Source organism: Lagopus leucura, unplaced genomic scaffold, assembly GCF_019238085.1.
Source record: "Lagopus leucura isolate 7727_CA_CO unplaced genomic scaffold, USGS_WTPT01 Super-Scaffold_100027, whole genome shotgun sequence".
Lineage (NCBI taxonomy): Eukaryota > Metazoa > Chordata > Aves > Galliformes > Phasianidae > Lagopus > Lagopus leucura.
The window spans coordinates 6,219,198-6,232,718 of record NW_024962278.1 but is presented as its reverse complement, the minus strand read 5'-3'; the positions used below and the strand labels follow the sequence as shown (position 1 = coordinate 6,232,718).

Below are 13,521 nucleotides of genomic sequence, written 5' to 3'. Positions count from 1 at the left end.
TATAAAATAGATCCTTTTGCAAACACCCACATAGAAAATTTTAAAAGCAGTCTCAAAATATTAAACTGCATCTGTAGGCTGCAGCTCATCCTTCTCCATTGTGTATCACTGTACTCCATAAGGGGAGGACAAAATCACAAAGCGACTTTAAAGCTTCTTTCTGTGCACTTATAAGCAGCTCCACACTGTGCAGCAGTGCTGTGTTATCCCCCACAACTGTGTACTTGTTGTGCTGCCCTGTATGCACCTGGAAACAATGTGGAGAAAACGGTCCAGTCTGGAGCATCCGAGGATGTGCTGAGCTGGGTGCAAATTCCCCTCTGCATCTTCTTCAGCGACACTCACTGACTTTGCTTTCCAGTTCCTATGGCATAGTTCAGATTTGCTGCTCAGAGCTGGTCGCATCCAGATCTCAGCTGGTGCATATTGGATTCAACAAGGATTGGGCGTAAGTGTTGAGATCCCAGAGCAGCAAGGCTCCAACGCTGTGGCAGAAGTAAGGGAATACTGCTATGAAAATGATGACTGATAGCTTGTAGATGAAGCAGATTTATAACCTCCATGTCCACATCAGACTTCAGCCCCTGAATGAACCCACAAAGGCATGGCTTAGGTGTTAGAGATACAGAATCGAAGAAATCTGAGCTCTTTCCTTCAGCTGGTTTATCTGGTTGTGACCGACCCTTTTTCATGCTTAAAACCAGCAGATTTCAAAATAACAAACTTCTGGCACTCCTGGTGCCACACAGCATCCCATCTGTGCCTCCTGCAGCGAGCACAGTGCGACCTCCACACCTGTTTAGCACAGGAGGGCACACGAGTCCAGCTGCACTCAAGAATTAGGAAGACCTTGCTATCAGTAACTACACAGTGTATATGACTGAAAGCCATTCCTTGACTTTGCACATTCAGAACTTGTCAGTAATGAATAATGCACAATGTTTGGTTCAAACCCTGCTGTTCCCATGAGCTTTCTTGAAAGTCACTTCCTTTGCTAGGATATTGACAGAAAGCAAACCCAAAAACAGAAGAATGTTTGTTTAAATGCGTGAATGTGTATTTTTGTAGTATTTACCTTGCTGTAGTTTTAACAGGTTGTTATAAAGGGGAAACAAAGCTGAAAGCTCACCATTATTTTAAGAAAAAAGTACAGCATAGTTGCTTATGATTCTCTGCAACATTTCTGTGTGCCAAAGGGGAGTGGGTATTGCACACCTAGGACTGTGTCATTCTAGAGATGGCTGCGGCTGCTGGAAAGTCAGAGATGCTTTGCACTTGAGAATGAGGAGCGGACCCGTCAGCCTGATTTGATCAGCAGTCTTACCAAACTGTGCGTGATGCAATGAAGCATCTGGGGCTTGACAATATTGGTGCAATGCCTTGAAAATGCCACGGTCAGAAAATTCCCAGCCTGCTCAGCAGTCCTCCAGGGCGTTTGGGATCTTCAGCTCTTTCCTCATGTTCATTCTCTGGCTCCTCAGGCTGAATGGGAGATTGGTTCTGTGAACGTTGCCAGAGGATATCATTCATTTAGAACAATAATACAACAGCAGTGGGTTACTCAAACAGTAATTAGTAACAGGTCATGCTATAATTAGAATGTCTGGTGTGGTTGGCTACCTCATCCTGAATGCCTCCAGTAAGTCAGCAAGCATTTGGGTAAGCAGGGGCATGGCAGGCAATGTAGGGGAACACACAGACCTTTCTCTTTGCATCCCTTTATCCCAACACTCAGTGTAACACGACGCTCCCAGGTGGCACTTTCTTCTCTCTCTGTTGCATGAAATCTTGAACAAAAGCTCCCAACAGCTCTCTAGAGTGATTACATCTCATCTGAAAAGCTTGGAGTGTGGGGGGGTATAAGGAGTAATGCTTTTCTCTCCTCTTACGAATGGGGAGAAGGAAAGTTCTGTTTCTCAAGCTGAGGTTTACAGTTTACGTGTCTTTTTTTTTTCCTTCTTTCTATTTTAAGCATCAGGTTTCCACAATCCTATTGTCTGAGCATCAGAAGTTTCTCTTGCTTAGACAGGCAGTGAGATTTTGGTGCTTTGTGTGTGAAAGGAAAGAAAATATCTCAATCAGTTACGAGTGTTCACAGGTTTCTGCTGAATCTTGCTTCCATGGAATGATCTTCTGTATTTCAAGAATGAAGGGCTGAATTCTGTGACTAGTGATGGCAAATAGCTACCAAATAATTGCCCCACACATCAGAGTGAATGTGTTTCTCAATCCTTGGGTGCTCCTGCAACACCCCCACGTTGCAATTTCATCTCTGCAGTCTGCACTTTGCCCTCCATTAGCCAGGCTCTCCAGAGCAGCTCCCACTTCTGCTCTCTTGTGCTCTGATCAGCTCACAGCTCTCACCTTGCCATTGTCTGCAGTGATTTGCCTTCTGATAGAAGTGTGTTCGGTCACACTGCACTGCTGGACTGTGGTCAGTACAAGTCAAATACGTGCTTCTTACTTGTCTAAATTTGCCTGGATTCAACTTTCAGCCCCAGAAAGTATTCAGAGCCACTGAATAGTATCATCCTGCTTCTTGAGTGTGTGCTTACAGGATGTGCTGAGTCCTTCTTCAGCCTGTCCTGGAACAAACTAACTGGATTATGCTCCAAAAAAATTGCATTGTAAAAATGCATCTTTCAGTTCTTTCATAAGCCTCGTGGCTTTTCTGGTATGCATTTCCAGCTATCCAACATCTTTCTTAAATGCCAACATCAGTATGGAGCAGCCTACTGCAGCCTGGTTACCTGCCTTCCCTTTTCAAGATGTTCCTCAGAATTATATTAGCCATAACAAATGGCATTAGGAACTTGAGCGGCAATGAGCAGGGACCTCATGTCCTTTTCAGAGTCATTTATTTCCAAAGCCAGATTGCTCTTGTCCTGTTAGTACTTCCTTATTTTGGCTGCCTCACCTAGGCTATACACAGATGCATATTGTTTTCTTGCAAAATATATCCAAACGAACTCTAAATGATAATTTCAATGTTTTTTTCCATGACACAGATGAAAAAATAAAATGAGTAGCAGGAAACCAATAACAGATTCCCAGAGGACCACATTAGAACCAGAACTGTTGGACAATATTTCCCAGTTTGCATTCACGTTTGAGGCTCCTCGCTATACAGAGTTTAACTCGGCTCAGGAGTCTTGTACTGAGTTGATACTGCACTTCCTTCTATATGAAAGTCCCTCATGTAGTACCAAATCAAATGGTTTTTCTGGGGATCAGAGTATACAGCAACTTCTTACTGCAATAATGCTGTTGATTAGCCCTGAAAACAGAAAGGTGGCAAGGTTTATTCTCCTCTAATCCACACTGTATTGCCAAATTCTGCTTCCCATCTTTAATTCTTGATGCATTGCACTCTTTATGAGGCATTTTATCACTGTGCTGGGGATCAGTCTTGGATTGACAGGTTTATAATTGCCTAGATCATCCATTTCATTATTTCAAAATACTGGTTTTTTTGTTAACTCTGATGATCAAAGTTTATTAACCATGTGTAAAGTTCCTCACCCAGGCCTCTGAAAAATCTTTGTAAAGGCAATGTTACAATATCTGGACATGCTAATTTTGAAGTGGCTACCATTAGTAATTGATGTTCAACATTTTGTTTGATGTCTGTGGGAATGGAAAAGTTCATCACCACATAATATGGCTCCTAAAAATAGCACAGATGTATTTATTGGGCATATCTGCTTTTCCTGAATCATGATCAACAACTCTACCACTTTCTGGTTGATCAGACTAACTTGTAATACTTCTTTTCTTCCTAATACGCACAAAATCAAGCTGTTCTGCACCTGCAGATTTGCCTGGTACTTCTATTACATACTCTAATTCCCGACTCATAGCTTCCCCTTGCTTCTCACTGCAGTGTTTTTTGCAAATGCTAAGCAGCTGTCACGTCAGACTCCTGCTTCTGTATGCAGTTGTGGGTATGGAAGCTTCTCTGTGCTGCAGGGACGGGACCTGGTGTTTCTTGATCTCTTCTTTTAGCATCCTTCCTCCTGCTTTGACTCTCTGTTTTCAGCTGCATTAAAACATTAAGAGCTGCCTGCCACAGTCACCACGTCTCACTTCAGCGAATGTTTCCACCTAGCACAGGATCACTTTGTCCCATGTAGAAGCCTTGGGCAAATAGATTGTGCTCAGCCTTTCTTCTGCATCATGCAGCAGAGTGAGGGAGTAACTGAGCTGCTGATGCCTGGTCCAGGGCAGTGCCTGCTCTTCAGCAAATCTCATCCCCAGTGGGATGCGCATTCCAGAACCACCAGAAATATGGAGTGAAGCCTCTGGCATCCAGTGCCTACCAGATCTATTGCTTCCCTTCAGAGCAGGAGGGAGACTGGCTTTTTACACGGGCGTATAGTGATAGGAGAGGGAGAATGGCTTTAAACTAAAAAAAAGGAGATTTAGGTTAGATGTTAGAAATAAATTCTTTACTCAGAGGGCAGTGAGGTGCTGACAGTGCTGCCTGGAGCTGTGCTGCCCCGTCCCTGGAGGTGCACAGGGCCAGGTGGGATGGGGCCCTGGGCAACCTGATCTGGCTGGGGGGCAACCAGCTCATGGCAGAGGTTTTGAACTGGATGGGCTCTAAGGTCACTTCCAACCTAAGCCATTGATTCTGTGATTCGTTGATTCTATGAAACTGCACTTCACTGGCAACATGAAGTAAGATGCCAGTGCCCTGCTCCCCAGCACAAGGAAGGTGATGGCACGGGTTACATAGTAGAGAGTTTGACAGAAACCAGCCTCATGCTGTTTTTCAGGGAGTTGCAGTCTGATATGAGCAGAATTTTAAAAATGCACTCGGTCAAAGTATGTGTGCTGGTTGAAATAACAGTTCTTTATGAAAGTGTAGAAAATGAGCCATGTAACATCTCATAGCTGCTGGGTGTCTGGTGCCAGACGCAATTAGTGTCTGGACAGCTTGTTTTACCTGGAAAGTCTGGCTGATGAGAACTCATAGCCCACCTAAAGTGTGTCCTGTCATTCTTATTTTGGAAATAACCTGCTGGAAGCAGCTTGCTCTGTGTGCTGATTTACTCTTTTCCCTCCATCAGGAGTGCCGTGAAACTCACGGTTTTATCCAAAGAAGAGCAGTCTTCAGGGTCAGCCCTCAAGGTCTCACTGTGCCAAGTTTATTTTGGTTTCTTCACTTTCAGTGACCTGGGAACGATTCAGTAGCTTGGTAATTCAATTGAAGAGAAGTTGAAAACAGCAGCAGCATCCTGGGAGGTGCCCATCTCTGCACAGCTGGTTATGGAATTGCACTTCTTGACAGGCGTGCTTCCTATGCAGAGCTTGATCTCAGTGGCTGGATCCTGCCCTGCACAGGTGCCTCTCCCACCGAGGGTCACTTACATAAGCTTGCTCCATTTTTCTGCACTAGAGATCCCCATCCCTTCCCTGAATACCTTTTCCAGCCCTGTGCCCCACAGCTTGTGTTAGAACATGGAAATGAGCACATTCTTCCCCAGCAATTGCCAACCAGCTGGCCTGCTCCTTAGCCTGCTGCATCCCCAGCCTACCCAAGCCTCCTTTCAGCACAACTTCTGTGCCAGGGCTGTCCTGAGTAGCCTGACGGGGCTGGAGTTGACTTAAAATGCCTGCTGTGGGATGATGGATAGACCCTTGCATCCTCAAACTCTGGGCAGCTGGAGCAGCCAGGTTAGGGGCCAAAACACTTCGATTGCTTTCCCTCAGGAAAAGCTGTGTTACTGTGGTGGCTTCCCTCCAACCGCCACCAGAAAGGATCTCTGCTGTATTGCTCCTGTATGTAAGCAGGTGCAGTCATCTCGAGATAGTTCTGTTGCTGCTATGAAATGCTTAGAACAAGCTCTACCCTAGGTAAGATCAGAGCCTATGTGCTGAGAAAGTATTACAGTGTGTTCCCTCTTACAGCATCTCAATCTTTTCAAGAAGTAATTATTTAATTAACCTTTTGACTTTCCCTGATGGTATCAGCTTCCTAACCAGTGAAGGTAATAGCCATGTGCTGTATATATTTTGTACAGATCTGGAGAATCACATGTTCTCATGGGGACTGTGATCAGTTCAGCTTGCTGCTCAACTAACTGACTTTTTAAGAGAGGCGGAGGCAGATGAGTTTAAGATGAATATTCTCAGCCAGTCTTCTCTCTGCACAACCTGTCATCTTTCAGCAGTGTGAAGAAATGGCTGTAGAGGCATGAGTCACTTTGGTTGGCTACACAGATCAGCAGTTCTGAGGGCGTTGTCGCTCCTTCATCTCTTAGAATGTCCCACAAATCTGTGGCTTTCCCACTCCAGCACAGGGGCAGCAGAGAGCTTCTGGCTCAGGTCTTCCAGTGGCAGTCGTAGTTTAAGGTTTTTTTTTATTATGATAAGGGTGGTGAAACACCTGAAAAGATTTCTCAGAGGGGTGGTGGTGCCCCATCCCTGCAGACACCTGAGGTCAGGCTGGAGGGGCTCTGAGCCCTGATGGAGCTGTGGGTGTTTCTGTTCATTGCGGGGCATTGGACCAGATGGCCTTTAAGGGTCCCTTCCGACTCAAATGATTCTATGAATTTGAATGGGTGAGACACAAAGCTTCTAACCCCTTCACACAGCTGAAATTGCAACGCTAGCTCCGTGCACCTCTGCTGATTTCATTAGTCATAGTTCCAAGAAGTAATTAAAACAAACAAGTACATCTATGCCAGGAAAAATTCTGATTTCTTCTCAAGTCCTGATCTTGCAGATAAACAGTGGCAGTTGCTTTCTTCCTCCTTGCATTTCATGGGCCACAAAGCCATCTCACAGCAATGATAAAAACGCAGAGAGGAATCTTATTCCAACACCATAAAGTCAGTCATGTGTGGCCTCCAGATGAGGAGCGGAACATGTCCCTGCACAGTGCCTGCAGCCATTGTGGCCTGTGCTCTGAGCCCATCTTTGTCCTGGCTCACTCCCCTGCTTTGCCCCTCTGCTTCCTCACAGCCCCCATCTTCTGCAGACAGTATGAGAATCCACGTGGGGCAGAGAAACGGGCGGAAAAGGCTTTCCTGCAAGCAAGGGGTTGCCCCAGATAGCAAAATGCTGGCTGTGAGGTTCCTCTCACTGCCTGCTCGCTTGGCTGGAGCAGCACAGCCATGGCTGGGATGAATGCCCTTCTTCATGAGCATTTCTCTGTTTGCTTTGGAGCAGGGCAACTTGTTTAAAGCAGGAGCTGGAACCTGTCCTTGTTTAAGAGGATTGGGTCTGAGTCACTGCACGCGTCACAGCCCACAGTGTCCCTGCAGGGCTGTGAGCTAACCTCTGCCACGGGAGCACATCTCTCTGCAGTTCGCTTGCAGTAGGAAAGTGCTGTAATGGCTAATTATTTATTAGAGAACTGGTAAAAGTGGGGTCTCAGATAAAGCTCGGTGAGTTTTATCTGTGTGCCAAGTTAATGATGCTGCTGGGCACCCTGTAGCTCATCAGCCCTCTCATGAGCTGTGGTTTGCCTTTGCTGCCATCACACCTGTGTCTCAGATGAAGGTTTTCTGCTTTCCTGGCATTTATATTGCATATTTCTCTGCTGTGTGTTTCCTTCTCAATGGACAGCAAAGAAAATGCAGTTGATGGCAATTGTAGAAAGTACAGCCAGTGCTAGTCTGGGGCACCAGTTTCCACATCCTGGTTATTTTCTGTTGTGCAGACTACAGAGGAGCTGGAAAGTGTGTTCTAGGTAGGGAAAAAGTGGCAGTGAACTGTTGGGAAGTTTTATGACAAGTCTCCAGGAATGAAGCATGTTAGTCCTGCACAAATCCCTGTCAGACACACGTAAGGTTCTTCTGAAGGGTTAAGTGGAGAGCAGCACAATATTGTGGTTTTAGCCCTTTGTGATGGTGAGGGAACAGTAACACTGGTTTGTCCTTGCAAGCACAAAACCAATTGTCCAAGTAAATCTGCTTCCATCTATGGACGCACTCTCTGAACTCAGCTCCCTTCCTGCCTTCATTTATTGACTGATCTGCTGTATCTTGGTCTTTTGGAGACCAACAGCCTCCTGTTGGATCTTTCTGTTGGCTTACTGTGCTGAGGGCTTGATATTGCAGTGAAAGACTTGGAGCATTCTGATTACCAACTGGTAGTAATTGCTGAAGGTGAGAGCAGTGAGGTGCGAAATTTCATAATACTAATGTCACAGCAAATAACTCCTCAAGTTTTATAGCTGTTTTCTCTCCTTAGAGCTCTTGTACAAACATAGCTTGGTACACAGAAGGATCTCATATAGATGTCCCTGGAACAGAACAATGTCACCCTTGAGCAGCCCATAGAAACTTTACTGCTGTAAATACAGAAGTAAACACTTGGGTTTGTTTGCATTTTGTCTTACTGCTATCAAGAGCTCTAAAATAAAGTTTGCTTCAGTGTTCCTCAAGAAGATAAAATCATGCATCTAGGAGAAAAATCACTTGGTATTTTTGCTGTTACTGGCACACATCAAATGGATATGTCACTCACAAGCAAAAGGCAACCATTTTTTGTAGCCTGTTAATATCATATGACTGAGAAAAGACCTCGATTTGCAAGGCTCTGCAGAAGGTATGACATGAGCTAACCACCCTGGGCTCAGCTGGCAGAGCTGCTCATGGCTGTTTGGAGAGGGGCTTGGATTTGCTGTACGTGCTGTCGGTGCAGGACCTTGCAACTAGGGCTTGCTTTCAGAGAGCGCATGGGCAGAACTGCAGCTGTGTCCTTTGCAGGGAAACAGCCTTAAGTTTGGTGTCAGTATTTCAACCTGGTTTTTGTGAAAGTGCAGAGCAATAACTTGGCATAGGGGTGACAAGGCTGAGGGATGCTGGCTGCCAGGGCGTGTGTGCCAGGATGGCAATGGAGGAACACCTGTGTGTCTGCAGACACGTGGGACAAGGCGTTTGCTTCCGCTGTGAGCCAAGCACCATCTGCAAGTCCTGCGTCACTCGGGGATGTAAACCTGCTAAACTTAGCACCTCTGGCTTGGTTTGTAAAACCATGGAATTCAAAGAGTCATTCTGTAAACTAACCCTTCAGTGAAAGGATGTTTCTTGTCTTTGTCTATTGAAAGCTGGACTCCATTTCCTTTTTTCAAGTGACATGTCAATTTCATCTTTTTACTTTTGCCCATTTAAGCAAAGTGCTTAACCTGCTGGAATGATGTTCATTTAAAGTCAATTCAGCAATCTGTGCTTGACAACTGAAGGACTACTTAGCAGCTTTGTCCTTACAAGGAGAAAAGCACACAGCAATGGTAATGAAGGCAGGAAGTGCCGTGGGAGGGGGCAGCACCTTAATCAGAAATGGACAGAGGAAAGAGAGGCACTTTCTTGGACTGAAGTAGTTGAATCCCTGTGGCATCTCTTGCTCCTCAGGCATTGCTGTGGGCTGGAAGATGTACTCTTGCCGTACTTGGAGAGTTTGGGGATATTGTCCAAAACAGTGATGAGCAAGACTTTAGTGTTGAACAAGAGTTTAGCTTTGGACTGGGTGGTTTTCACTCCACAGTACTGGTATATTGTAGCCTGGGGAGGTTTTGTCCATCTGGCCTCTGTTAACACCTACTGTTTCTCCGATAATGCCGAAGATGGAGCTACGGAAAAAATGACCCCACATATGAAATATGTTGGGAATCAGGGAACAACTTTTTTATTCAATTCCAGTTTTAATTTAGTGGATGTGCACTACAGAAAGTAAGGAGCCTCCTGAAACGCAGACTCAGATGTTAGCAGTCTTTATTTATGTCAGTGATTCTCTGGCTTCAGCTAGGAATCACAAATGCTAGAAGAAAGCTGAATGACTCCCTGTACCTAGAAGAATTTACTCTCTGAGATGTGGAGGATAACCATTTCCAGAGGAAGGCTGAACAGGCTTTCCAAAAACAGGCTTTCCAAACATCTGTGACAGGCTCTTTTCATCTTCCCCCGCTGTTACCCACTAACAGTGTGTGTCTCCAGGACTTCTACAGCGAAGTCAAAGGCTGCATCAAGTCATTGTCACTGCTCCAAATAGACAAGACTGGCAAAGGATGTGAGGAGAACGGCCAATTTTTACCTTGAGTTTATAGAGAGGCATGAAGTCGGAGAACTGTAGGGATAAGTCCAGTTCTCAGAGTCAGAAAAAGCATTTTTTAATATCCTTCTCCCCCCACCGTAGTGCAGAGGAGCAGTATAACAGTATGCATCTGTAGGTGAAATGAGATGGGCTTTTCAGACTGCTCAGTCCACCCTCAGCACTGTTTCATTTGAGGTGTCACAAATGATGAAGCAGCACAATCCAGCAATGCGAGAAATGGAGGTGTAAGTTTTTCAGGAGAGTGACTCAACTTTTCTGTTGTCATCAGCTCAGCAGTGACAGAAAGTGGAACTAGATGTGGCTTGAGTAGGATGGGAATAAATTGGATAAAGAATGTGTCAGTGTCTCAGTAAATCGGTGCCTTGCAAGAAAAAATTCCTCACAAGGCTGGCTTGGCTGTACGTGTCATCTGGTGGGACACTTCCATTTCTACCAGGCAGAACAAGGCTCCTGGCAGCAAAACCCACCAAGGCCACTGGGCAGAGCGGGCGAATCTGTGGTCAGGTAAGAGAGGACGTTAGTTGCGCTGGCCAGCTCACTCGTGGTCTTGGAGAAGTGAATTCCTGGTTAGTCTTAAAGCTACTGAGTAAAGGATCCCCAACAGTCTCTACAACTTGGTTAGGAAGGTGCATTGATTCACCCATGTTCTTGTTCCTTTTTTGCATCCCATGACTGTGTAGGTAAGGGAGTGGAGAGGCAGAGCTAGGGCACTATTGCTGGGCTGCCTTAGTGGTGTGCTGGGTAGAGGTACGGGGCACACATTCTTGACAGATGGGTGGCTTCTGGTTTCACTGAATACCATCAGTGCAGCCTTGCTGAGACTTGTAACTGGATTGCTTTTCTCATGTCTGAGCCAGTCTCAAGTGCAGTCAGTGATGACTAGGACTAGTCATCCGCATATGATATATCTGCTCTTTTTTGGTAGCACTGATTAGAGGAGAATAAAATAAGATGAAGATTTCTTGTCACACAGAGGAGACTATGCAGCTGTCATGTCAAGCTTGCTGAAGATGCTGTGCTTCAAACTTTTTCCATTAAAAATGTTGGACTTTGCTGACATGGAAAATACTGCCAAAAGTACTGGTCTCAGTAGAAGCTTCTTTGGGGGAACAGTTTTTTTGCAAAGGTTTTTTAGCTTAAGAGTTCCTTATTTGTTTTTTAAATTCTAAAATATCATTAATATAGATATGTTTTTGGTTTTTTTTTTCTGATTACCTGTTTTAAGGGTAATCCCATTCTGTCCTTGGAGGCATTCAAGGCCAGGCTGGATGTGGCTCTGGGCAGCCTGGTCTACTGGTTGGTGATCCTTCCCACATCATGGGGATTGAAACTAGATGACCTTTGATGTCTTTTTCAACCCAAGTCATTCTATCATTCTATGATAATACAATCAACTAAACATTCCACTTTGTTCTAATAATACACTGTTGGTGTGCTATTTTGTGCAGGAGGGGCTACATGTGTGATGGGCTGGGTGACATGCAGGCTGAGTTAGGAGGACTGTTGTCTCTCTGAGGCAAAGGACAGTTTCCTAATTGAGTATGAGTAATCACTTTAATAACAAAGAACAGCATCAGGCCCTTAATATGAGCCAAATATGTTTACAGAGTAATTCTTTGAGAGATTTTGCATTATATGATATTGTGTCATTTTTCTTTGAGACTCCAGTTATTGCAAATCCCACCTCTGTGCTGCTGTGGGGAGAAGCAAAAGGAAAGACGTCCTCTAAAATACCAATGCAGAAGGGAAGATGTGGGCTGGGGTAGTGCAGATGGGTGGCATTTTTTTGTTTCATGCCCACCCTCTGCTCTTGCTCACGCCCACACGTACATCTTTCCCTTGCAGCTCAGAACTGTAACAGGTGTAAACGGCAGCAAACAGTGCGGTGCCCTCCCACTGTGACAGTGAGTGCTCATGTCCCTTTTCTTCTGCACAGCAAAGGAACAGTTTTCCTTGAGTCAGCGTCAGCTACTCAGATTTTCCTCGTGGCACACCAGTGCTAACTCAGCCTAAGACCAAGTGAATATCTTAGGTCTGGGGGCTGTTTCTGCCCTATCCGAGTCCCCATGGTGGGGTCAGTGAGCCCCTTTGGTCCTCAGCCTCCTGCATGGCACACCGGGACGATGCCATGCTTTTGAAGGCTGCAGTGAGGGAGAAGGAAGCGGTGCTCACCAGCTGTGGCAGGCTGCAATTTACTGTGTGTCCTGTTTGCTGTACAGCTATCCTTTCTGAATTGACAGAACGGGAAAGAAAGGGCTCCTGCCTTGATTTGAACCAAAACACTGTGTTAGACCCATTCTTATGCATTTCCTACAAATTAATTTCAATTAACTCAACTCATATGCCAAATGAGCGATTTCAACTTGGAGGTTACTCAGGTCTCTTTGGAGATGAAATAATTAGGTTTATTTTTGTCCATTACTTTGAGCTCAGAGAACACTGATTGCATTTTTATATCCCCAAAGAACATTTCTAGGATACTCTTCCTGCATCTTTGACAGGCAGCTGTCCCAGCAGCCTGCCAGGCATTTCATTCCATGGGCGAACTCCAGAGCTGGAGCAGAGGAGATGATATATTTTCACCTCCAAATTAAAATTGGAGGTGATTTCTTAGGGATGCAGAGGTGACTCGATGAAAAATGTTAGACTTGTCATCCTTATACATGCAAAACGCAGTGGTAGTCTACATATTAAAGTCTTTCCTCAGATAAAACGCTCTCTTGTGTAAGTTTTGTTGGCAAAACTATGTATAGTCTATACCTTCTGAAGTGCTAATTCTGGTAAGTGCTGAACCAGGCCTGGATGGTGGGTGTTCATTTGCACGACAAACCTGGCATCGCATCCGGGAAGCCTGACTCAGTACTACTGCAATCTCTGAATCCAAGTAACCACCATGACATTATTTTCATTTGAGTTATTATTAATAGTGCCATGGTGGTAGCATTATCCATGGCTCTCCAGAGAAATAACACAAGGGGCAATTAAAAGCCAGAAATGCTCAGAAACATATCCCATTTTTTTTTCATTGAGTTAACAGCAGCAAACACACAGTCTCATTATTAGGATGGTGTATTCATTTCTCATGATGGATTTTTGATAGAATTAAAAGCCCCATTAATATTTATATCACTTAGTGTTACTGGGAGTAAGTACATTTATTTTAACTCAAGCTGCAAATCATTTAGTTCTTTGTAATTACAGTGCTACTATTAAGTATTCATGAGGCTATACAATACAGTGTCACAGGAAACCTGTTTTAATTTAGTTGTAAGTCAATGTTTTAATTTCATGTAAAAACAGAAACTAATTTACCAAGCATTCTAGCTTGTCTTTTCCCAGCCAGGTTTTGCAAGCTTTCCTTAACTGATTGTATTTAAACAACTTCCTATTGCTTTGAGTGTTTGTATGTATGGAAGACTTAGGTCCTGTGCAGCTGTATGTTGTCATGTCCCATTT

At 44.7% G+C, this 13,521-nt stretch overlaps 1 protein-coding gene across 1 annotated transcript in view; it reads left to right on the top strand.

Moving 5' to 3' along the window:
* Nucleotides 1–13,521, top strand: part of HTR4 (5-hydroxytryptamine receptor 4) — a 98,192-nt gene that overhangs the window by 13,285 nt on the left and 71,386 nt on the right. The gene's annotated exons all lie outside the window — the stretch shown is intronic.